The sequence below is a fragment of the Dermacentor andersoni genome, chromosome 3 (assembly GCF_023375885.2).
Source record: "Dermacentor andersoni chromosome 3, qqDerAnde1_hic_scaffold, whole genome shotgun sequence".
Lineage (NCBI taxonomy): Eukaryota > Metazoa > Arthropoda > Arachnida > Ixodida > Ixodidae > Dermacentor > Dermacentor andersoni.
This window is the reverse complement of record NC_092816.1, coordinates 208,974,627-208,998,604: the sequence shown is the minus strand read 5'-3', so window position 1 is coordinate 208,998,604 and position 23,978 is coordinate 208,974,627. Positions and strand designations below refer to the sequence as shown.

Sequence of the window (23,978 nt, the reverse complement as noted above, 5' to 3'; positions counted from 1 at the left end):
GGCTCATGAACCCTGTTCTGCATTAAAGCAATTCAAACAACCTTATAACTGATCTTTTGGCGTAGGGGCTCCAGTGCAACAATTACAATATATCACGTGCCCTTCAAAGCTTTGCTTCAGATTGTAAGCGATCTATTCCACGATCTTCTAACACGGGAATGACGTAGTGAATAAATATTTGTAACAAAGTTCAGCATAAGGTCGCATATTCTTTGGAATAGTACATAGAAAACAGAGCTCAGAGCATTCGTCATGTTTCCGCGGAGATAAGTTGCCTCTCTGGACGGTGCGAGCAATTTTTACATCTGAGCATGCGTCGGCGATACTACGGTTTCTTCCTTGCTGTAGGAATTCTTGTATCAAAAGGTAAGCCCATAATTCGTCTAACGAAAGGCTTGGTTGCATCAAACGTCACCAGCACATCGCACTCAACCATGCCTCTTCGCAAATCCGGCCACACTGACGCCAAGCACTGTGCTGTTGGTCACACAATTTGCACCATTGCCTAATGTTCTCTTCGTTTAAGGTAGGTGACTTATGTGTGGCGCCTTGATGTTTGAGGAATTGTGCGTTTCATTTGATTAATAACTTCATAATCTTTCTGTATCGTCGGGCAATAATTACTTTTTCTACAACTTAGCGTTACATAGTTTAGATATGTACACGCATGGGTAATATCTTCTTGCGCTTTAACGAATGCAAAATATTAGGCGCAATTACTAGGCCTTCACATTTCATGCTCAGTAGAAACTTCTAGCCCCTATTAAGAACTATAACCTGAATATTCCTCCAAATGGCGTGAGGCTCTGCCGTCGTTTCCATTATATGATGTGGCAAAGCGAAGGAAACATAATTAATAAATGGGATTCAAAAACGAATTCTCTACAACAGTACGGTTGTCTTCATCTGTATTGGAGAACTCTGTGCGCACGTGAAGAACAAGCTGAAAAAGGTTAGGCGGTGCGTTGCTGGGTGGTTTTTTACCTGGTGCTGACAACCGGAATAACAACTCTGAGACATCCTTGCGAAGGCTGAGCTGTGAGCCTGACGTCGTGAAGCGAGCCTGCCACCAATTATCAAACTCCTCTGCCTATGCATTTCATTCACATCGTCATTCACTTTCATTGCTCGTCATTACGTCTTTCCCTTGAATGCATATTTCAGCTGCAAGGAATCCGCTGCTATGACGCTCACGCGGACTGCAAGCAGATTAGAAAGATTATACTGAGTTCACAGAAGTTAATGAACTAAAAATTAAATTCATGATTAGCGCACTAAGTTGACAATTACGACATGACCATTATGACAATTACGGAACAATAAAATACCAAGGCCAATAGGAAGCAGCGACGCTGGCGCTCACTCTGGACTTTTTTGTATGGAAAATGCAAAGATATCAACTGACAAATACTCAGGAAAACCGATAAGCATCATGAGAGCATATTTTGTGTTCACAATGTATCCTGTAAATGCTAAAGTGGCGGTAATGCTCCAGCCTTCGATCACAGAACCACTGGTAGTAGGAAGACTAGTTAGTTACCTGCAAACGCGATGTTATCATTCAGCGTTGCGAAAAAAATTGCTGATAAAAAGCTTTTAATTAGTAATTTTATTTGGTTTGCTTAAATACTACTAACAAGTACACCCATGTAAATGATGTAAATTAGAAAGTAGGAAAACATCTGCGCTGGGACACAGCTTACGAGGCCCTGCTTTCTATATAACGACATGACATACCACAATAACTCCTGACATGAAGTGGTTTCCGTGTCTGAGGAGAATTTTTGTGTCATAAAACGTGGGAATGAAGCCGCCTTCATGCTTTCCCTGTTAATTTTACGTCTGCATGACGACCTTTGTGCACTTGGTGCTGGAAAACTTTCACTTTATACATCGCGCCTAAATAGGTCCTATCGTATTCGCCTGAGTTTTTTGTACATTATGTAACAGTCTATGTGACAGCCATGGTTTATTATTATTCATCGCGAATTAGCCGGGCGGTTTCAGGCAGTTCCAATCTGAAAATAAGAAGTGCTTTTTGTAGCGACTTTATTTGAGCCTGCGTTTTTCTGCTCTTAATCTTTAACTCATGCTGCTCGAGCTTGCCGATATTTTTAATTACAGAAGTACATTAGGCTACTCATTGAGCGCTGAACTATAGTGCCTAGAATGTACTGCCTAGTGTACCGTGCGCCCGCTCTTTTCAATGGAGGAGCGTGGCGCCGCCTGCAATGAGTGCCCACGGTGGCCGGCAGAGGTGGCTGCCTTACGGGTGGGTGCAGACTGCGCGTGCCGTCTGCATCGCACATCAGTTTCGCAGCGGTTGCGTCGGTTTCTATGTTTGCGTTTTCAGTGTTAATACAGCGTTGCGTGCTTGTTGGTGTTGTCAAAGATGAGTGCGTCGCTGCTGTGTTCGTGTGCTTGTCATTACAATAACTATGCGGCGGCGGTGAATCAAGGAGACGACCTGCTTTGTGCCGTTGTGTAGAAGCGGTGACCGCTCGAACAAAGGGCGCGTATCCTTGTTCACTCCACCATCTGATACGAAGTGGTAGCAGAATGGGCAAGAATGACCAGGAGAATGGACAGAAGGCTGGCACCAACTGCTGTGGTTTGTGAAAAACATTTAGAAAGCAGTTTAGTCCAGGGTGCGCTCTCTATCACCGTGAACAACGTTGTACACGAGATTCCCCGCGATAAAGCACACCTGAAACCCTACGCCATACATTTCCTGAGTATCCTAAGCATGCACTTTGTGAGTGCCACGAAAAAGAAAAACAGGAAAGAAGGAGCAGTAATGCTTTGAACTACTATACTAAAGGTTATGTTGCACGAAAGATCACTGCCAAAAATTCTTGACCCCAGTGCGCAGAATTAATTCCTTTGCGTAAGTAAAGCTGAAGCTAGTGCTGACGCTGCTTTGCACTACCCATTTTCACAATGGAAGCCTTGTCTATCTTATTCAGACCTTGTAAACCGCTGTGAAGGCCATGGAAGATGCTTTTACTGTGTTCTTTAGCAAAAACAAGTTACATGTAGCCAGTCTAGCTGATTTTTCAGGTCAGCTCCAGACACAGGCCTTTCCACAACTAGGGTGCCCAGAGCATGAAAAACCAGCTTTGACAGCAGTTGTAAAGTTATGTGTTTTCTTGAGGTTTCAGCTTTTGTAAAAGGCATCAACAAAGAGAGGAAAGCGCAAAGGCAACGACAGAAGCTTCTTAAACTGCGTCACTGCCACTAGATCAATCTTCTTCATGTGTGTGTACATTATCTCATATCTAGCGCTGTCTTGTGCCTGCGTTTGACTGTTGTTACGCTTGAATAAAATCTTTGTTACGCTCAAATGAAATATATGTTTATTAGTTTTGTTCACGTATACCAGAAATAAAAAGAAATCTGCAGGTATTTACCTAGTATAAATAATGTATAGTACACAGAACACCACAGTTTATTTTACAGGCTAACTTATTTACTCATTATCATGCCCTCGGAGCACAATGGGCATTATGAAGGGATGGGTACATGGTTTACAAACAATTAAAAACATTCATACCTATGAGGACGGAAATAGGAAGAAACAGCAGCAAATAAAACAGAGAAAGAACAGCGAAATTCGAGTCATTTCAAAAGATAATCGATTACAACGGCCTTGAATGGTTACGCATTAACATAACATCAATATAACAGTAACCTAACCTTAAAATTATTTTACTTTATTAGAATAAAAAATGCAATCTAAAGCTTACCCTTAAAAAATTACGCTGCCATCATCACTACAACAAAAAACAAGTGTCCTTACCTATCGCCTAAGGGGCACGAAGGCAAACGCCTTGTAAAGCCAACTGTAATCCACCCTAGTCCTCCTTCATCCGCTCTAATCTACCTTAATCCAATCATTAATCAATAATTAATTTTGCTAATCATTAATCATCTCTTATACACGGCAGGACATGCTTTGGTTCGCTTCTGGCCTTCCTTGGATCGTGTGACATGTTCTGTACCTCACAAGAAGACCTTGAAACATGGAGATCTAAGGCTTCTGCCTTAAAAATTACGTTTTCTCTTCGGCAGCATAGAAACAAATGAGGTTCTCCGCTGGAAGCGGAGCTGAGGTAGCACAAGCTTTTCACGCACGCGACAAGCGCTAAAGATGCCTGTTGTAATCAAAACAAACCCTAATCAGTAATCATCTGCGCACGTTTGAACTGTGCTGCTGATACGGCTTAATAAAAACAAAAAGCGCAGCAGCCTGCTTGCCGATGCGGCGGAAACAAGGCGGGTTACGAAGACCGGATCGTGCCGCGGCACCCAACTGCACTGCAGCGCTCCTAGCGGCAGCTGCCGGCATTCATTGCATCCAGTGCCACCCGGGAGGCTGCGGACGGTGCACTATCCAGTATATTCTAGGCACAATAGCTCTACGTAGTGCGCCCTGACACCCCCAGACTTATGTGTAACACCCGATTTGCCTCCAAATTCTTCCTAAAAGCGCAAGCAATGCGTAGATGGGAATGTTTAAGGGGACCACTCTAATCAAACTGTTCAACGCGTGAAAACAAGAAACCAGCTTTTTCTCACGAAGTGTACTAAGTGCTATATCTACCTTTGCATAAACGCATTCGCAAGCCGAACATCTTAAGTTGAAACAGGTGTGGCCCTGCACCCAACATTTGCTTCCAGGTCTTGGAACTCTTTAGACTGATTACATCTGTAGCTGAGCTAATTGTGCCTCACTGAATAGACAATAATGAGCCTGAGCCATCAAAACACAATACTGCACATAAAAAAATACCTGTGTTGTTACAAGCCACTCCGTATGAATTCCTAATTGAACATCTGAAAGCATTCCTCGTTTGTGGTCTATGAGAGCTTTCCAACGAGAGATATTTTGGCTTCGCCACAATGTACTCTGGACTGCTCTAATTACTTGCGAGCACGCCACGAAAGCAGCGCGTAAGCTGCCACGCCTTCTTTTTTTAAAGCACGGCCATCAGGTCAAAAATTATTTAGACAAAACGGTAGAGAGATCATTGGCAAAGTAGGCAAAGAATACGTAGAGCCAACGCGCTCATAAAACGAGTGAGTAACCGCGCAGTGTTAGTTCGTGGCAGCTCGCATACATGAAAGCTGCGCCGAAGAGGGATAATGCGACGTCGGAAAGCACGCCCCGTTTGTGGGCCCTACAATTAAGGAACCACTACTACGACATATATTTGCACAACTGTGGACAGACTGGAGAAAGAGAGAAAGCGCTCTATTTAAAATGCAGACTGCTTAGCAAGCGTACTTTCTCCTACATGCATGGAGTGGAGTGAGGAAGAATAGAGGCCATAGAAGAAGCTGGGCAGAAGAAAGGGGAAGAAATTCTGGTCGTGTGATGTTATAAACAGTAATGTGTTCGATGCCACCAAGGTAAACGATAAATGCAGAAGAAGAGAAGATCACAGTATGGATGAGACGACGTGCATGAGTCATAGTTCAGACAGCATACCAATTGACTCTAAGGATAAAATCAAAAAGTTCAAGCACTTTGCGCTGTTTTGGTGGCCAAGGGCTGGGACCCAGCATCCGTGTCAACGTCAAAGGGGGTCTTGGTTGAGCTTTTCCATATTCATTTTATATTGCTGTCGCTTGTCTCTGTAAACTGTGCACATCAAGCTAGATGGGCTCTAGAGATTCCACGATGCCACACCTATCACAACATCGATTTGTGGTCGGGGCATTGTGAAATCGTGCTTCATAGAAAGAAACTGGAGAACTGTAAATTGAAATTACCACACGGTAGGTGCAGCACTGCGTGTTCAACGTCGACAAACATAAATGATCCACTCAAGGTAGCGTTAACCATTAGCTCGTCCCCCTAGCACTTCATAAAGCACTGAAAAACTACAACATTCGCTGTAAGCGCAACGTGAATTGCCGTTAATACGCGCAAACAGCACTGGAAGCTTCGCTTCAATTTCCACCGTGTGGGGATTCGCACAGTTTTGATTTTTCTGCTTTCTACCATACCTAGCCTCCTAAGCGGGAAATGACGGTTTGCCATCGTTGGTGCGAAATTTAATATCACAGCTAATTATTCATGAATTTTTAGTATTGCTTTATGTGAGCCTGAGTTGCTTGCATATGCCTGAGTGAGCCTTGTTTGAGCATAATGTGGATGTGGATGTGTACGAAGCACACCCGCTTAACATAACTTCGGTGAGAGTGAGTCGGCGTGATCCGCGAACTTAAAACAATTTACCGAAGGCGATACATCAGATCTGCCTGTATTTTAGAAATTTTCCCTGACCGTGCGTGGCGGTGCCTTAAGTCATGTCCAGCAGAACATAACTACTACGTTAAAAGGTAAAACGACGCTCACCTTGCCGCGCATAACAGGGATTGCCTTTCTAAACCAAACTTTATCGCTCTTTCAGTCGTCAAACGGAGTGAGGACGAGTAGTCGAATAAATAATCGAAGCCGTGCTGAGCGGACAATAAGGTAGTGATTACAGAGGGAAATTTATCCCCCCCCCCCCCCTACAGAAATTTGTACCCTGAAAGTGCGCACACACTGTTATGTATATAATATCGAAGCAAACGCGTCGAGAGTAGTGCGCTCATTATCCTATGCTCGTTTTGCGCGCGTTGTTTAGGGGTAAAGCAATTTCACAATGAATAACCTACTCAACCGAATCACCAGGTCGATGAACACTGCAGTCGTTTTAAGCGAGTGCCTTATATTTATTTACTTATTTATCACAATACCCACAGCATCCGTAGGCATTACAGGGGGGGGGGCGGGGGAGAAGGAAACAAAGAACCAATAAATAACGCAGGCAAAACAAAACATGTGCCCGGAACACTTCCATGCTCGCACATACACACAAGAACACTATCTTACTTCAGTGGGCGCATAGTTTCAAAATACATCGTTTGAGAGAATCTTTGCGAAATCGGATGGTAGCTTGTTCCATTGGCCTATGGTTCTGGGGAAAAATGACATTTTAAACGCGTCATTTTAGCAGGCAAATTCTTTAACCTTATTTTCATGGTCCAGCCGTTGAAAAACGTAATCAAGCTTAGAAAAATATTTCCCGGGATCTGTACCTGTTCGAGAGTGGAATATGTTGTGAAAGAGTTTCATGCTGAGATGTTTTATGCGTTGCTGTAGTGGTTCTCAACCGAGGCTTTCTTTTGCTCTTGAAACACTGAAATTCCTGGGGCAATTTGAGTAAACAAAACGAAAGGCTATGCTTTGGATTCTTTCTAAGCTGTTCACGTAACGTGCCGACCACGGATGCCATACACCACAAGCATAATCCAGAACAGATGGGACATTTGATTTTTACAATGAGTCCTTTGTCTCCAGTGGTAACGTTTTTTGCATTTCTGATCAGGAAACCTGGAACGCAGCATGCTTTAGTTGTGATATGATCAGTGTGACGGCTTCAAGAAAGAACAGGTGTAAAATAAACGCCGAGATGTTTGCGCTCCTGAACCGATAATATCATGGTTGAATTAAAAGAGTAACAGAAGTCATGAGTTGTTCTTTTTTCTTGAAAAACGCATATGAACGTTTTTTTTCCTGATGTTAATGAGAATGTGCCACTTGTTGCATCACTCATTTACCTTGTAGAGGTCGTTTTGTAAAACATTGCAGTCATGGGTAATGTGAATAGTCCTGCACAAAACACAATCGTCGGCAAATAGCCTGATTTGTGATGAAATACCAGAGCAAATATCATTTATATAGATGAGAAATAAAAGTGGTCCTATGACTGATCCTTGGAGCACGCCAGAGGACACATCAATTTCACGGGATGTTTTGCCATTAAGCACAGCTTTCTGTTTTCTTACATTTAGGTATTATTTTATCCAGTTGACAACCGTACTGTTTATGTTATGCATTTCTAATTTTTCTATAAGTAAAGAGTGAGGGAGAACATCGAACGCCTTCTTAAAATCTAGAAACAAACAGTCAACAGAAAAACCCTTATCCAAAGTTCCTCGTAAACCATGCGTCAACTCAAGCAACTGTCTTGTACAGGAAAATCCAACGCGAAATCCATGCTGCGGGGGGCTGAGCAAAGAGTGCACGTTCATGAGGCTCATAACATTACAGTGAAGCACATGTTCAAGTATCTTACATGCAACGCTAGTAAGCGAGATAGGCCGGTAATTCAAAACACTACTTCGCGGTCCACCTTTATTCACTATGCATTGGCAAGTTTCCAGTCATCTGGTAAAGATATTTCTAGTAAAAAGATTTAGTAAAGATTACGCACAGATATTTGGACACCTCCCGTGGGCACAAGAAAGCAGTGCTGGTGACAAAGCATTGGGCCCAGTTGCATTAGACGCATTCAATGTTTTGAGAGCGGCTTCTATTCCTCGTTGGTCGATAATGATATTGTCCATGAGCTTACATAAGTCATGAAATTCAATCTTTTTTGCCGTAGTTGCCGGTTCACAGTCTTTCTCCTGTGCAAATTAAAGGTATAGACATCGTAAGTCGCCTTGAATCAAATTTACATAAAGGTAAGTTCAACAGCATCGCTGACTACTACCAATGACCTCAGGTCTGTTTTAGTTCATCAGCAATTGCGTAGGTTATCACAGAATTCTTCACAGCCGCATTAGCAGGGAAGGTTCCTCTACTGCTCTCGTTTTAAACATCATTCCAAAGTTTACGTCAATAAAGTTTCATTATTTCTTTGACAAAAGGGCATTATCATCACGCTGATGAGCAGACTAAAAGTATAAACCATGTATCAAAATAATATGTTCAGTTCATTCTATTAGGAATGTAGAAATCGGCGGCACGACACGCACGAATGTCACGTAAATAGCTAGACAATTTCTGGTCCGGAGGAGCTCGTAAGGCTGCAATGAAGGCATCCACAATCGTGCCGTAAACACCCGGTTGTGCCATGGTGGGCATCAATGCACGCAACCGACACTTTCGGGACCAAAATGGTGGTAGTTTTGTGCGCTTGCGGTGAGCCATTCTGATGGCTTTCCATGTTTGTGAGGCGTTCACATCCGTCAAACATCTGTAATTTCAGGTTAAATAAAGCTGTCAGTGATAAGCCCAGGTATATGTACGCATGGTAGCCAAACATCCATAGAAGTCCACACATCCTGCGATGGCGGCTGGCGGGGAGATGGCAGCGTCAGCTACATTACGCAGGGTCAACTTTTAAATAAAAAATCAAAGTCAACGTTTGCCAATAGAGACTTGTTGCAACAAGTCCTCTAGTACGCCAGTTCCCATTACATTTACTACATACACAGAGAGCACGACAGTACAAACGCAAGTACATGAGAATATTCGCAACAACATCCTATCACAATGCAACACTTATGTGCTTACTTATCTATCTGTATATACAGCCCTCATTTTATAACGGCAGGTAGTAAACCGGTTAGCGTTGAACGTATAGCATGAATTCCGAGCAAATGGTTCATCCAGACATTCAATTACGCACATTACGCATGTGCCCTTAGCACCAAAAGGCATCGGTCATTTGTGTGTCATTATGAAATTATTATCGCGTTAACGTCGTCTTATCCGAAGCTCCAAACGTGCCAGACAACAAATAAAATCGCCTTAACACTATATTGAAATATTTCACTTTAACCACACGTTCGTCTCCACTAACGGGTGCGCTTTGTAGTTATACCGCACCAAGTTCGTTAACAGCTGGACAATTTAGCCGCAGGATGTGATGAATTGGCGGAGAGGATTGATGAATTGGAAAAACTCGAGCAATGAGCGGAGAGAGGTTAATGCAGTAAAAGCTTTGACCGCCCGCTCCCGGTCTTCCAGTGCCATAACCCCTTGCGTAGTGATGCCGTGTACAAAACAAACGAGTGCCCTAACACCGGAAATGCATTTCTTGCGCTTCAAAACGAGTGCTTGCTCACCAAGTTTTTCCGGTGTGCTGCTCGAGATCGAAGTGCCTAACTAGACGAAGGCCAATGGCAGTCCACGGTTCACTTCATTCATCAATCACTGGAACGTCTGCGCCGCGTTCATTACGCCTACTGCATGCGGACAAACACAGAGAAGCCGAAATCTATTGTTATAGCTATCTTCGGGATGCCGCACTGTGCCACAGCCATGTGACGATAAGCGGCCATCATCTATCTTTGTATAGATTGCCGTACGCAGGAGGCCAGTTCTTGTGCGTTAAACCCCAGGCTATTCTAATCTCTTTATATTTCATTTATGCAATTAGCCCTCCAGGATTCGTCAAACATTTCTGGCAGAACCCGCTGGCATCCTTGTCTCGCGACATCTAGAATACCGCAAGAACTCTCCAGCCAATGGGTTGTGCGCAGAGTTATTATGTATGAATAGGCACAAAAAAAATGTCAATAGGATTCTACCCTTTCTTCTCCATTAGCGCTCCACTGTTACTCATTATATTTCGGGCATTGCCCACTTTGCATCTCTGTAATGCAATGTCAAACGATCGCAGAAACTCATCACGTACAAGTGACGTGTACGCACTAAAAATGCATTAGGTTGATCACAGCTGAGATTTTTTAGAGTAGGCGATGACTACCTCTTTCCGAGAGGCATAGAAGATGGATTCCCGCTTATGGAATTGGCACTGGCTACTCAGAGTTTGCAGGGTGAAAACATTTCTCTGCGTATAATAAACTTTTTTTTTACTTGCGCCATAACGTTGTGGAGTTTATCCGACATCACTCTGCCAACACTTCTTTGCTAATAATCTGTTTAAACGGCATTTTAAACCTACCATCACACGTCACCGCAAGCAACACAAGGGGGAGAGAACCATTCGTAGACAGCGGCACCAGCCACCTCACCCGGTTGTCCGCATTCACTGCGCTAACTTGGACCTACCGGAAACCTAACCATTTATGCAGTCCTTTGCTCTTGTCGCCAATCAGATAATAAAATAACCTGTCGAGGTAAGAAATGGTATTGGGTTTGAAAGTAAACAAAAGTAACCTCCCGTAAACAAGAAGAGCGTTAAATGGACTGTTCAAGCAACGGTGCACGTTACGTCTCGATGGTTGCGCTGGCGGCTGCGTAAATTTGACGTCAGAAATTCGGATTAAAATTAGAATGGAAGCGTTTATTATTTATCCCATGCGGGAGGTCCCCATCAAAAAGTTATTATTTTAGGCCAGCACGCTTCTTATCTTTTCCCGCTTGCTAGTCTCCATGTGGCATTACTCAGCCCATGTAGACGGTATTTCCTCATGTGTTTGTGTACTATTCTAAGTATTCGCCTCGGAATCGGCAAGGAGCATACCTGTGCCGATCGTCGACGGTGGTGGTCCGCAACACGGCCACGCCCGTCTCTTTAATGGGGAAAAATTCGCCCTCTAACAAACCATCTGTCGGAGGATCCTCGATGACTTCCAATATTACTGCACCGTTGCACTATGCGTGACATTATATGCATGTATAAAGACTGGCAGATGACATTTTCCTGCTGGCTTCAACAAATAAGTGAGGGCCTTAACTGAGAAAATGCAAGACTACGGTTGAAGATTAACATGCGGAAGACAAAGATAGTATTCAATAGCCTCACAAGGCAACAAGAATTCTTCATCGTCAGTCAGCCTCTGCAGTCTGTGCAGAAGTACGTTCATCAAGGTCAGTCACTGACATGGGGCCCCGACCACTGCAAGGAAAAATACAGAAGAATATAAATGGTTTGGAGTGCATATGGCAGGCATTACTAAATTGTGACTGGGAGCTTACCAGCATCACTGAAAAAAAAGTGCAATCATTAGTTCTAGCGCTGCTAACGTATGGGACGGAAATTTTGAGGTTAACAAAGAAGCTCTGGAACAAGAACCGCGCAAAGAGCGATGTAACGAAAACTGTAAGGCGTAACATTAAAAGACCGAAATAGAGTGATGTGGCACAGAAAGAAAATTAGGATAGTCGATAATCTAGTTGACATTACAGGAAAAAGAATAGGGCTAGGCCGGCGATGTAATGCGTAGAGTAGATAACTAGTGGACCATCAGAGTAACAGAATTGGTCCAAAAGGAAGGGAAGCACTGTCGAGGATGGCAGAAAATTAGGTGGAATGATGAAATTAGGAAACTTGCAGGCGCAAGTTAAAATCAGTTAGGGAAAGACAGGGTTGATTGGAGATCCCTGGGAGAGGCTTTCATCCTGCACATGATGTAAACATTGGCTTATGTCGATGTAATATGGAGAGGAGGGAAGAGAAGTTCGGTGTTTGGCTGTTTGGTCCCCGCTCAAGAAACACTTTATACGCCACCGGCCTAATCTTATCCGAATGCACATGTTTCACATATTTCGGTCTCACACAAGCTAAACAGTAGTTGGCTGTCATATCTCTTTTACATGCAGACACAATACACATGCTCCTGCTTGAGGCAAAGCGTGGAGTGGATGATTGTTATTTTCTTTTTTTTGAGCAGTACTGAAATGATGCTTTGTTTTTCTCCTGAATATTGCTGTTCATTTCCAATTTCTTGCTTTATCGATGTAGCGTTTTCCGACTGGAGAACTCTTTCCGCAAAAGGAGCACCTGTAATGCTTATGTGAACTTTAGCTTCTCCTTGTTTTGTGCGTGTGTGTTGAGATCATTGTCTGGTTACACGAAAGCTCAATAATAAAATAACTTCAAAATAACAGACTTTTTTATGTTGGCGTCCCCTGTCTCTCAACAGAGAAACAGTAGCATGCAGCTGTTAAGCAATCCTATGAGCTATGAACGAATGTGCTCGACGCTGCAGTAGCTCCACTTCGCGGCCGGTAACATGGACAGAGCACAAATACTGCACTTATGAACAGAGAAAGATCAGGGGTATTCTATACGCCCATGCGGTTGTGTTATGCGTACAATTACTCTAGGCTTGCAACTGTGAATGTTCTACGAGCGCATCTCCACAGAAGGAGTTTCCTCGCTATCATTTTATGCATTGGAGACGGTGGAGCTGTACCTTCGTTTAAAAACTTTCATTATCTTATATCTCGAATTTGCGAATGTTTCGACTTTTGTATTTAAGCATATTTTTTACCTATGTAAAGAAATAGTACGAATCTTTAGATTTATTAGGAAGTGTTATAAAACGCCCGGATTCTCTCATTTTACTTTTGCAGGAAATGTAGCGCCACCTGAATGTGCTGCAGGAGAGAGAAACGAGAAGAAAGCTTGGATATGTTATGAAATTAGCGGGAATGCAACTTGCCGTAGAAGAAGTTACTTCTACAACAGAGCCACTGACCAATGTGAATCATTTGATTATAAAGGATGCGGAGGAAACAGAAATAACTTCTATTCTATTGAGAAATGCACAGCTGACTACCGGTAAATGTAATTTTGGCATATTTAATAGTGCGCGAACGGACGCAGTAAAGTTATCTTACCGTTACATAGACTTTTAGGTTAGCACCAGTTTGTTTCATAGTGTGACTTAGTAACGGACACCGTGGCTGAGTATCATATCTCGGCTTTTAGTGAATATACATGTTATTGTTTTTGTCTGTCCAGGGTCCCGACGGACATCCAGGTAACTAGATGAAGTGGAGCAGGAACATCGAAATTGCTAAAGGGAGATTTTCTACAACATATTGTTTTCGTTGTACAATATGTACAAAAAATCATATTGCGTGTCCACAAAATAATTCAATGATTTATTGTTTAAAGCAACAGTAAATGTGGCAATGAAGCCTATGAGGAAAAGCTGCAATGTAAAGGCCTTTAACACTATAGCATACATATTTCTAATTTCTCACCAGGATAAGAGTACTTAAATTCGTCAGCAAAGTATTCTAGAAACAGAACGTCTGATAGAAGGCTCTGAGGTATTCAATTCTTTGCACAACATACGAACACGGTTCTCGAACACAGTTACTAACACAGAACTATTTTGTTTCAACATACCCGTCCCTAACCTTACACATAGAATGTACTTGCGAAGAAGCGTGAAGTGACGAATATATCTAAGCTCCTGTGAATGGAGGTCTGCTGCAATAAAGGCATCATCAAGCGTGAAGCTTTTTAGCCAGCCAGCACCCAATTTTCGGGGTGGTCATGGGCAGGAGGAAGGGAAGAAGCCGGACGGGTAGGACACATTCACATCGCCTCCCCCTTTTTCGTCACTTTTCGCACCGAAATCTTGTGAATTGATACCTTCTTTTGTATTGACTTGATCGGTGAAGTTCCTTGTTACAAGTGGACACCATTCTTACGTCTGTGAGTGATTTTTCAACCAATGTACTGCCCTTTTTGTGATTTCTAACGACGAGTACGGCCACAGCGGTAGGCCTAACCAGGAGACGGGCCTCATCTAGCGTTCCGGCGACGCCCCGGGCGCGTTCCCCCACTCCGGCGACATGAGATCCACCGTCGAAGGAGCAGACATGAGCCCTGAGGATTGCAACGAGACCGACGGCTGGAAAATCATTGCACCCAGGGACAGTAGGACCGGCAAGGGAGCGTGTTTAACCATGCATACTACCCCTACGGGGACACCACCACCAAAAGCAAGCAATGGCAAAGCTTCTACCGTTAGAAAAAGCATTGTTATACAGAGTAAAATACCTCCTTTGCCTGCGGACGATATTAAGATCATCATCAGAATCTGTGGAGGACCTAATATTGGCAAATTGGGCATCACACCAGTGGCTGACGCAATAACAATGACAGCTTGCATTGAAGCGGCCAAGCGAGGGAAGCGAGGGACATAGTATGCCTTAACTTGCAACAGAACATAGTTGGGGTGAGCACGCCACTCTAGTAGAATGGAACCGAGTATGCCACTGTCAGACACATTATCATCAATGACCATACCGATAAGGTTGCCGCACGAGACCTGTAAAGGCGTTATTAGAAACAACCCGTTCAGCAAAAACGAAGACGCACTCAAGCGCAACACTGTTAATGCGCATATTCCTCTGGCCCTGGCAGCCAAACGAATTAAAGATACCAAACTGGGTCTTCGTCAAGCTGTTCGTACAGCTTTTAGCCCAGGTGACCATCCAGATACTTCCTGAAGAATAAAATATCACTTGATTTGATTTGATTTGATACGGTCGTCATTGCTTTCGACTGTTTTAAAGTTCCAAACTGCGTAAGATATGGCAACGCCCTGATACTCTGCGTGATATACCGCAGGCAGATAGACAATTGCTATGCCTGCGGACGACTGGGACATCGAGTGGATGTCTGCCCATCACTAGACAAGCCCATCTGCAGGGGCTGTCGAAGAGCAAATCGCACGGAAGCACCTAACTGCACTCCACAATGCTCCCTATGCGGAGAGGAACATATCATGGCTGGCAAGAAATACAGGCAACGCTGCCAACTTCCCTACGTCGTTAGCAAACGTAGAATCGAAAAGAGAGCAACGTTGACCTCTAATCAAGGGATCCAACAGAGCACATTCAGGCTGAACGAGCAACAATTCTCTTATATCACCCTATCTCTACCAAGCAGGGGCAACGTAGCCCGCGGAAGATCGAGATCAAGAAACAGATCCAAGAACCGTAGAGGAACATCACGCAGCCAATCAAGGGGACCCCGGAGCCGATCCCGAGGACCCAACATGGACAAGCACGAGACCAGGACTCGGTTCGACGTCCGGGGCGCACCGACCGACCAAACGGCCACGTGGTGCCCAGCCAGGATGAGGGAGCCGGAGCCACCTTGGCCCAGCGACTTCAATCACAACGAGCGAGTGAAGTAGCTTCAGCTGCACCGCCAGAGCCTAATAACAATTCCGACGCAATCAGAAGACTCCAACACGGCAACCTAGAACTCAGGAAATTGGTTGTTAGCCTCATGGATGAAATTGAGCAACTTCGAGCTTCCCTTACCGTACCAGCCAAAGAAAACAACTCAGAAATTGAAACAATGGACATACCGGCAGTCGAACAAGCGTCAAAAACGGCTAAAAGGAAAGCGAGCTCGGCCACACAGCATATCAAAGCAGCCAAAGCGAGCAACGATAATACAGATATATTAGACAAATTAGTTCAATGCTTCAACGTACTCACGGAAGGGCAGAATATAATAATACAGCAAATGGAACACATCCGTGGCACAGTCGCTGATCTAGACCAAGCGGTGCGCTCCATGGAAACCAACACCCAATCAATAGAAATCTCGGCTTATCAGATTACTGTGGTTCCAAATAGATCGCCCCTAGCCCCTCTACGTCAGGTTCAACCTTTGGACCCTCACTACACACATATTCAACAACATGGCCAATCACTCTGAAGCTTTTGGAATCTGATAATTGAACTGAATTGAGCAAAAACGCGCCCTTACAGCAATTTTTTCGTGCCACAGGTGATGCACCACATTTAATTCTCCTACGGGAAATCAATAGGGCTATCTCTACACTCACAGGATATAGTCCGTAGCAGAAACCTGTGGTCATAACGGGATAGCTACTCTAATCAATAGCAAATTAACCCACATTCAACACGACCTCAACGTACCCAGTAGTACTCTGAACCATATCATGAGCGAAATAATTCCAAAGAACCGCAAGGCTATAAGCCCATGAGTTCTTAACATTTACAGCAGCCCCAAACACCACCCACAGAGATTCAAGCTAACCCTGAAAAAAGCATGTAGCAAAGACGGTGATAAGCCGCTTGTAGTCACCCGATACCTTAATGCTTCCTGCTGCATCTCGGACTACAAGTAGGACACAGCTAAGGGCAAACATCTGTGGTAAAACTCAACCGAACTAGATCTCATCCTCCTCGCAGACCCGGCATTGCCTACCAGAACAGGCACCTCTACATGCACAGACACGACGCCCGACCTGTTATTTGTCAGGAACACCACTGAATTCCGCTGGCGTATTCTCCTCGAGTATCTAGGCAGTGACCACTGCATAAACGAATTAACTTTCCCATTAACCACACGAATCCCTAATGTTCACACTTTCGTAGATTGGGCAAAATCCAGAGAAATCAGAGAAAATGGGCTCAATGACCAACCCATACCCACGCCAGAATGATGGGTGAAACAGCTCAAGTATGATATCATAGTTGCCGCCTCGGAAATAGAGACCTGCCAATAGAAAGTGCAGGCAACCATCTAGCCCACATGCTCGAGGCCAAACAGCCACTCATATCCCGGTGGAAGGGACAGCGTCTCAAACGCAGATTACTAAAGAAAACAAGATATTGGAGCTTATCAAGCTCTAAGCTCTAAGCTTACCAGGCAGCAGTGGGACGAGGTCTGCAACACCACCGACTTCCAGATAGGGAACAATGGCGCCTGGAACCTGCTTAAACATCTTCTAGACAGCACTAGAACCAAATCAAGCCAGCATCGCGCCATAGATAAGGCAATCCACGTGGCGTTACAGAACTCCACTCCCACAGACCTTATTAACAAGCTCACCAACAAATATCTATCGCTGGCTGACGCTAACAGCAACAGCACATACCCTAACTATGTGGGCGCGGATAACCTGGAACTAGATCAAGAGTTTGAGCTCGAAGAAATTGGTACTGCCCTTCACAACATCAATACTAAATCAGCCCCTGGCCCCGATGGCATTAGCAACACAACACTTAACAATCTAGACAGAAAATCAATCGAATATCTCACAAAACAAATCAACTCAATTTGGAAGCAGGGCAAGATCCCCCCCCCCGATTGGAAAACATCCCTCACCGTCCTAATACCCAAGCCCCAGAAAACCCCCATCATACATAATGCAACACCAATCTGAATCACCTCGTGTGTAAGTAAGGCTGCGGAACACGTGATGCTCATCCGCCTTGCCGAACACTTCGAAAACAGTGGGATGTACCCCAACTCAGGGGCGTAGCCAGATGCGGGGCTTATGGGGCTTCAGCCGCATCGCGAAATTTTTTAGCGCTATTATGCAACAATGACCAAAACAACCCCTGGCAACGGAAGTCATTCTGCATTTTGTCTAGAATTTCTTTTTCACACTCGAAAAGACATTTCAACGCGAACATTGCAAACTCGGGCTTCATTTCGCGGCAACGGCCATGCACCGGGAGTCCCATAAAGCAAGGAGCCCCATCCGAGTTCAAAGTTTGAAGGACGTTTTGATGACGAGCGGGCTTGTCAAGGCGTCTCGCGGAGGCCGCGTAATCGACGGAGCGCATGGATTTAAATTCTAATACTTTACGCATATAAAGTTCCCATAAACTTTTGAAGTGAAAGGTACGTTGACATTTCCAAAGTCATGCTTTAGATTTTCAACTACGGAACTGTGTGGGTTATTGTTGTCATAAACATTTGACGCCAAATGTGCATTAAGTTTTATAAAGTCGTATATCGGACCACATAGAAACACAAGTCAAATCAACACACTATCAGACAAGTTGACAAAACACGCAGTGACGTCCGGTGATACGAAGCGTTGTCGTGGTTCATTCGGGCCGTCATGTAACAGAAAAGAACACTAAAATTTTTTTACACCTGCGCCATCACATTCATGTCAACACACTAAAGCCAGCATGCGTAACTACGTTCTTATTTATTTTTCTACTTTGACTTTTATTCGCAAGGACACATTGAGCCACTTCAGTTTTCTTGTTCTCGCTACCCGCGGGCTGCGAAAGCCAGCCAGAGCGCATGCGTTTTTCTCGTGTTGCTCCGACCACCGCGCGGCGCACTTTCGTGCACGTTCGTTTTGGTCGGGCCGAGTACATTTTTGTTAAGCAGAGTTTTGGACGCCTAGCTATACGACTAGCTAAAGAAACAATGGTCGCTCACCGCCATCACTGTGGGGACTAGACAGATTGCAACGCGTTCGCTGGAGCTCAAACTCTCTGGAAAGTCTTGTCTCGCCGGCGTAGGATACTGAGCAGTATGCGTATGGTTCTCTGTGGGCCAACCATCTCACGTTTTCTTCGATAATATTTCGGTAGCCACATTAGTCGCCCAAAGTAGGCATTAGACTTTGGGCAACTTAGTTTTTTTTGCTTTATTTCTTTTTTTTTCATTTCAGTGCTCCAGCCCCACAAAAGAAAAAAAAAGACATTGTTGTGGCGCAGTGAATTGCCGCATGGTGGAAGTTCGATTTCGTTACTTCTTTTGCGGAAAGTAAAGGCCACGGGACGCTTCAGTTGCCGAATACCCTTATTATATTGTTACGTATGAAGACACCGACGAAAAGCTATTTACAAATATATTTACAAGGCAATACGCCGCAGTTGGCCAAGAGGCAACAGCCCGCGCTAGCTTCCAATTGTCGTCGTCGCCTTCTTACTGCTCGGCTCTTCGTCATTGGAAATACTATACCGTAGCACTACCCCCGGCGGCAAAAGCGCCGTCCCGGAGTGACTAAAGGCCGGACTCTGAAGCAGTGTAGTAGGTCTTGAGCTTACTGACGTGCACGACATCACTAGATGCCAGAGTAGATGACGAGGTTGAGCTCACAGGAGCAATTTCGTACGTCACAGGCGTCACCTGGCGCAGCACGCGGTAGGGCCCTGTGTATCGCGAAAGGAGCTTTTCTGAAAGTCCGACGTGAGGAGAGGGCGACCACAGGAGCACGAGTGCACCAGGCGAAAACTGTACGTCACGGTGGCGGGCGTTGTACTGACGCTGCTGCGTGGTTTGCAAGTCCGTCAGTCGAGCACGGGCAAGCTGGCGTGCATGGTCGGCGAGGGCGATGGCGTCGCGCGCATACTCGGTTGCTGAGATCGAAGCAGGAGGAAGTACCGTGTCAAGGGACAAGGTCGGTTCGCGACCGTAGAGTAGATAAAATGGAGAAAATCCGGCGGTGTCGTGCCGGGAAGAATTATAAGCAAATGTGACGTAAGGAAGGGCAACGTCCCAGTCGTGGTGGTCCTTCGAAACGCACTTGGACAGCATGTCGATAAGAGTACGGTTTAACCGCTCTGTCAGGCCATTGGTTTGAGGATACTATGAGGTAGTCAGCTTGTGTTGAATAGAGCAGGAACGCACAATGTCGGCGATAACTTTCGAGAGGAAGTTATGACCACGGTCAGTAAGCAGCTGTCGCGGGGCGCCATGCACTAAGATGATGTCACGCAAGAGAAAGTCAGCGACGTCAGTGGCGAGCCCGCGTGATAGCGTATCGGGTGGCGTAATCAGTTGCGACGGCTACCCATTTGTTCCCAGAGGATGAAGTGGGAAAGGGACCGAGGAGGTCTAATCCAACACGAAAGAACGGTCCCACAGGGACGGTGATCGGCTGGAGATGACCGGAAGGTAGCACCTGAGGTGTTTTCCGACGCTGGCAGGGATCACAGGCAGCAACATGGCGTCGGAGGGAGCGAGCGAGACCAGGCCAATAGAAGCGGCGGCGGACGCGGTCGTACGTGCGGGTTACCCCAACATGTCCTGCAGTGGGTGCGTCATGCATCTCAAAGAGCACATTCTGTCGCAGATGTTTTGGCACGACAAGAATAAGATCAGGGCCATCAGGGAAGAAGTTCCTTCGGTACAGAATGCCGCCCTGGAGGACATATCGGTGAACGGATGCGTCGGTAGGTGTAGAGCGCAGACGCTCGATGAGTACTCGCAGCGATAGGTCTCGGTACTGTTCATCGGCGATGTTAGCGAAGGCAGACACAGAGAAAATGCCGTCGGCGGCACTACTGTCGGCGTCGTCAGGCTCGTCTACCGGGTAGCGAGACAGGCAGTCAGCGTCCTTGTGTAGTCGGCCAGACTTGTAGGTGACAGAGAACGAATACTCGTGGAGGCGTAAGGCCCAGCGACTAAGTCTTCCTGTAGGGTCTTTCAATGAGCATAACAAGGAAAGCGCGTGATGGTCTGTGATAACGGAAAAGTGTCGGCCATATAAGTATGGGCGGAACTTCGCAACCGCCCAAACTAGGGCCAGACACTCACGCTCAGTGATGGAATAGTTGCGCTCCGCGGGCGAGAGCAGCCTGCCGGCGTAAGCGATAACACGGTCATGGCCACGCTGGCGTTGTGCCAGTACTGCGCCAATTCCGTGACCGCTGGCATCAGTACGGACTTCGGTAGGCGCAGAAGGATCGAAATGGGCCAGAACGGGAGGCGTTGTGAGAAGGTCGATTCGAAGCGAGAATGTAGAGGCCTCGTTATCGCCCCACTGGAAAGGGGCGTCTTTCTTCAAAAGCTCGGTTAGTGGTCGTGCTATGGCCACGAAATTTTCCACGAAACCGCGGAAGTACGAGCAAAGGCCGGTGAAGCTGCGCACATCCTTGACACACTTTGGAAGAGGGAAGTGCGTAACAGCATGGATCTTGCCTGGGTCCGGTTGCACTCCGTTCGCGTCAACGAGATGTCCAAGGACGGTAATCTGACGACGGGCGAATTGGCACTTCGATGCGTTGAGTTACAGACCGGCTCGCCGAAGAACGTCCAGGACTACTGAGAGGCGCTCGAAGTGCTTAGCGAATGTTGGGGAGAATACTATAACGTCGTCCAAGTAGCACAGGCACGTGGACCATTTGAAACCGTGAAGAAGGGAGTCCATCATGCGTTCAAAAGTGGCAGGAGCGTTACATAGACTGAACGGCATCACTTTGAATTGATAAAGACCGTCGGGTGTTACAAAGGAAGTCTTCTCGCGGTCGAGATCGCCCACGGCAATCTGCCAATAGCCGGAGCGAAGGTCAATAGAGGAGAAATAGCGAGCACCGTGGAGGCAGTCAAGGGCGTCATCAATCCGAGGTAGGGGATACACATCCTTTTTGGTAACCCTGTTAAGGTGCCGATAATCCACGCAAAAGCGCCATGAGCCATCTTTCTTTTTTACCAGCATAACAGGTGACGCCCATGGACTGCATGACGGTTCAATAATGTTCTTGGCAAGCATTTTGCGAACTTCGGTGTGAATAACTTGACGCTCAGCCGGTGATACTCGATACGGGCGGCGATGAATAGGAGGGGCATCGCCGGTATTAATGCGATGTTTAACAGCTGTTGTTTGTGCCAAAGGACGATCGTTAAAGTCAAAAATGTCTTGGTAGGAAATCAGAACGCGGTAGAGCGCCCGAGCGTGCTCGGACTACATATCGGGTGCAATCATTTTATGTAAGTTGGCGATGGTACAAGTTGCCGACTGCGATGGTAGAGGAGGATCGGCTGATTTGTCGTCTACTGAAATCGATGCTACAGAGTGATCCTCGAATGGGCAAAGTTGGGCCAGAGACATCCCGCGTGGCAGCACTTGTGTCGTCAAGCAAAAATTGACCACTGGCAGGCAGACGCTATTCGCCGTAATAGATAAAACTGTATGAGGTACTGTGATCTCGTGTGTAAGGAGGACGTCTTGCATAGGAGCCGCGATGTAGTGACCGTCGGGGACTAGTAGGGATGACACGAAGTCAACGTAAGTCAGTGCCGAAGGTGGCAAGCGAACGAAGTCGACGGAACTGAGGCGAGTAGGGTGTTGTTCAGCGGGATCCAGAACAGGCAGGTCGAGGCGGAGAGTACTGGAGGAGCAATCGATGAGAGCAGAATGTGCGGAGAGGAAGTCTAAGCCGAGGATGATGTCGTGGGCACAGTGAGCGATGACTGTGAATAACACGGTAGTGGAGCGATCGGCGAAGGAGACGCGGGCGGCACACATATCAATTACAGGGGCTGTTCCGCCATCGGCGACACAGACAACAGGCGTCGTGGTGGGCGTGATTATTTTCCTCAGCCGGTTACGAACGTCAGCACTCATTACCGATAAATGCGCCCCAGTGTCTATGAGAGCAGATACAGGAACACCGTCGACTTGCACGTCAAGAAGGTTCAGATGAGTGGGCAACATCAGGAGAGGATTTGGCGGCGTAGGGAGCAATGCAGCGTCATCTCGAGGCGCTGCATCGTCTGGTTTTCCGGCCGGGAGCGGCGTCCGAAGGGAGTCGGCGAATAGGAGCGACGGGGCTGGGGGGAGCGACATTGTCGTCGTTGGGGCGAAGGCGAACGAGAATAGGGGCGGTTCGGCGCAGGAGAATCGGTGGCGGCATTATCTGAGCGGGCAGCATAGGGACGAGAAAGGCCACCTGGGGGGCGAGAGTAGGCAGTATATGTAGACTGGTTCAGGGAACTCCAGCGACTGCGACAGTGCCGAGAAATGTGCCCAATTCGATGGCAGCGAAAACAAATTGGCTTGTCGTCTGCAGTGCGCCATTCAGAGGGGTTGCGGAAACGTGATCGGTAAGAAGGTGCTGGACGGGGTGCAATCGAAGAAGCCGGATGGGTATCAGGGCGATGGGCCGAGCAGATGGTGTGAATACCCATGTTGGCAAACTCCTGGCGGACAACTGCCTGAATCAGGGAAACAGTGACTGCAGGTGCATTGGAGGGGCTGGAGTCAAAGGCAGCCGGATAGGCGGCCTCGATCTCACGCCGGACAATCCTGGTAACATCGCCAGTGTTGTCGGGACGAGGAGCGTCGGCACAGGAAGATGTCGCTGGGGTGTTGGGCAGACGGGCAAACTGTTGGTCGATACGTCGGCTTTTGGCGAGTTCCAGGCGGCGCCACTCTTTTATAACTGCATCCACTGTCGCCACGTTGTTAAATACGAGCAAGTTGAATGCGTCATCGGCAATGCCTTTGAGGATGTGGGAGACCTTGTCGGACTCAGTCATGTGTGCGTCAACTTTGCGGCACAGAGCCCAGACGTCCTGAATGTACGTGACGTAGGGCTCCGTTGACGTCTGCACACGACTGCAAAGCGCCTTCTGCGCGGCAAGTTGGTGACCGTAGGGGTTGCCGAACAAGTCTCGAAGGTTTTGCTTAAGCGAATCCCAACTGGTCAGCTCATCTTCGTGGGTCCGATACCAAACTCGAGGTGTACCACCGAGGTAAAAGACTACATTGGCGAGCATGATAGTAGGGCCCCACCGGTTATGGCGGCTGACGTGTTCGTACAGGCTGAACCAGTCGTCGACGTCTTCCCCATCTTTTGCCGAGAATACGCCAGGATCACGGGGAGCGGGGAGAGTGATGTAGGTCGTCGAAGTGGCAGCAGGTGTCGGAGCCGGCGGAGTCGGGTTGTCGTCGCCGTG

General features: G+C 46.4%; 1 long non-coding RNA gene across 1 annotated transcript in view; it reads left to right on the top strand.

Annotated features, from left to right (window-relative positions):
* Positions 1-262: 262 nt before the first annotated feature.
* LOC129386083 (uncharacterized) overlaps positions 263-23,978 on the top strand; it is a 56,785-nt gene continuing 33,069 nt past the window's right edge. Inside the window, exons 1-2 of the long non-coding RNA XR_011893213.1 lie at positions 263-366; positions 13,112-13,319. This is a non-coding gene — a long non-coding RNA (uncharacterized lncRNA). The remainder of the gene's footprint in view (positions 367-13,111; positions 13,320-23,978) is intronic.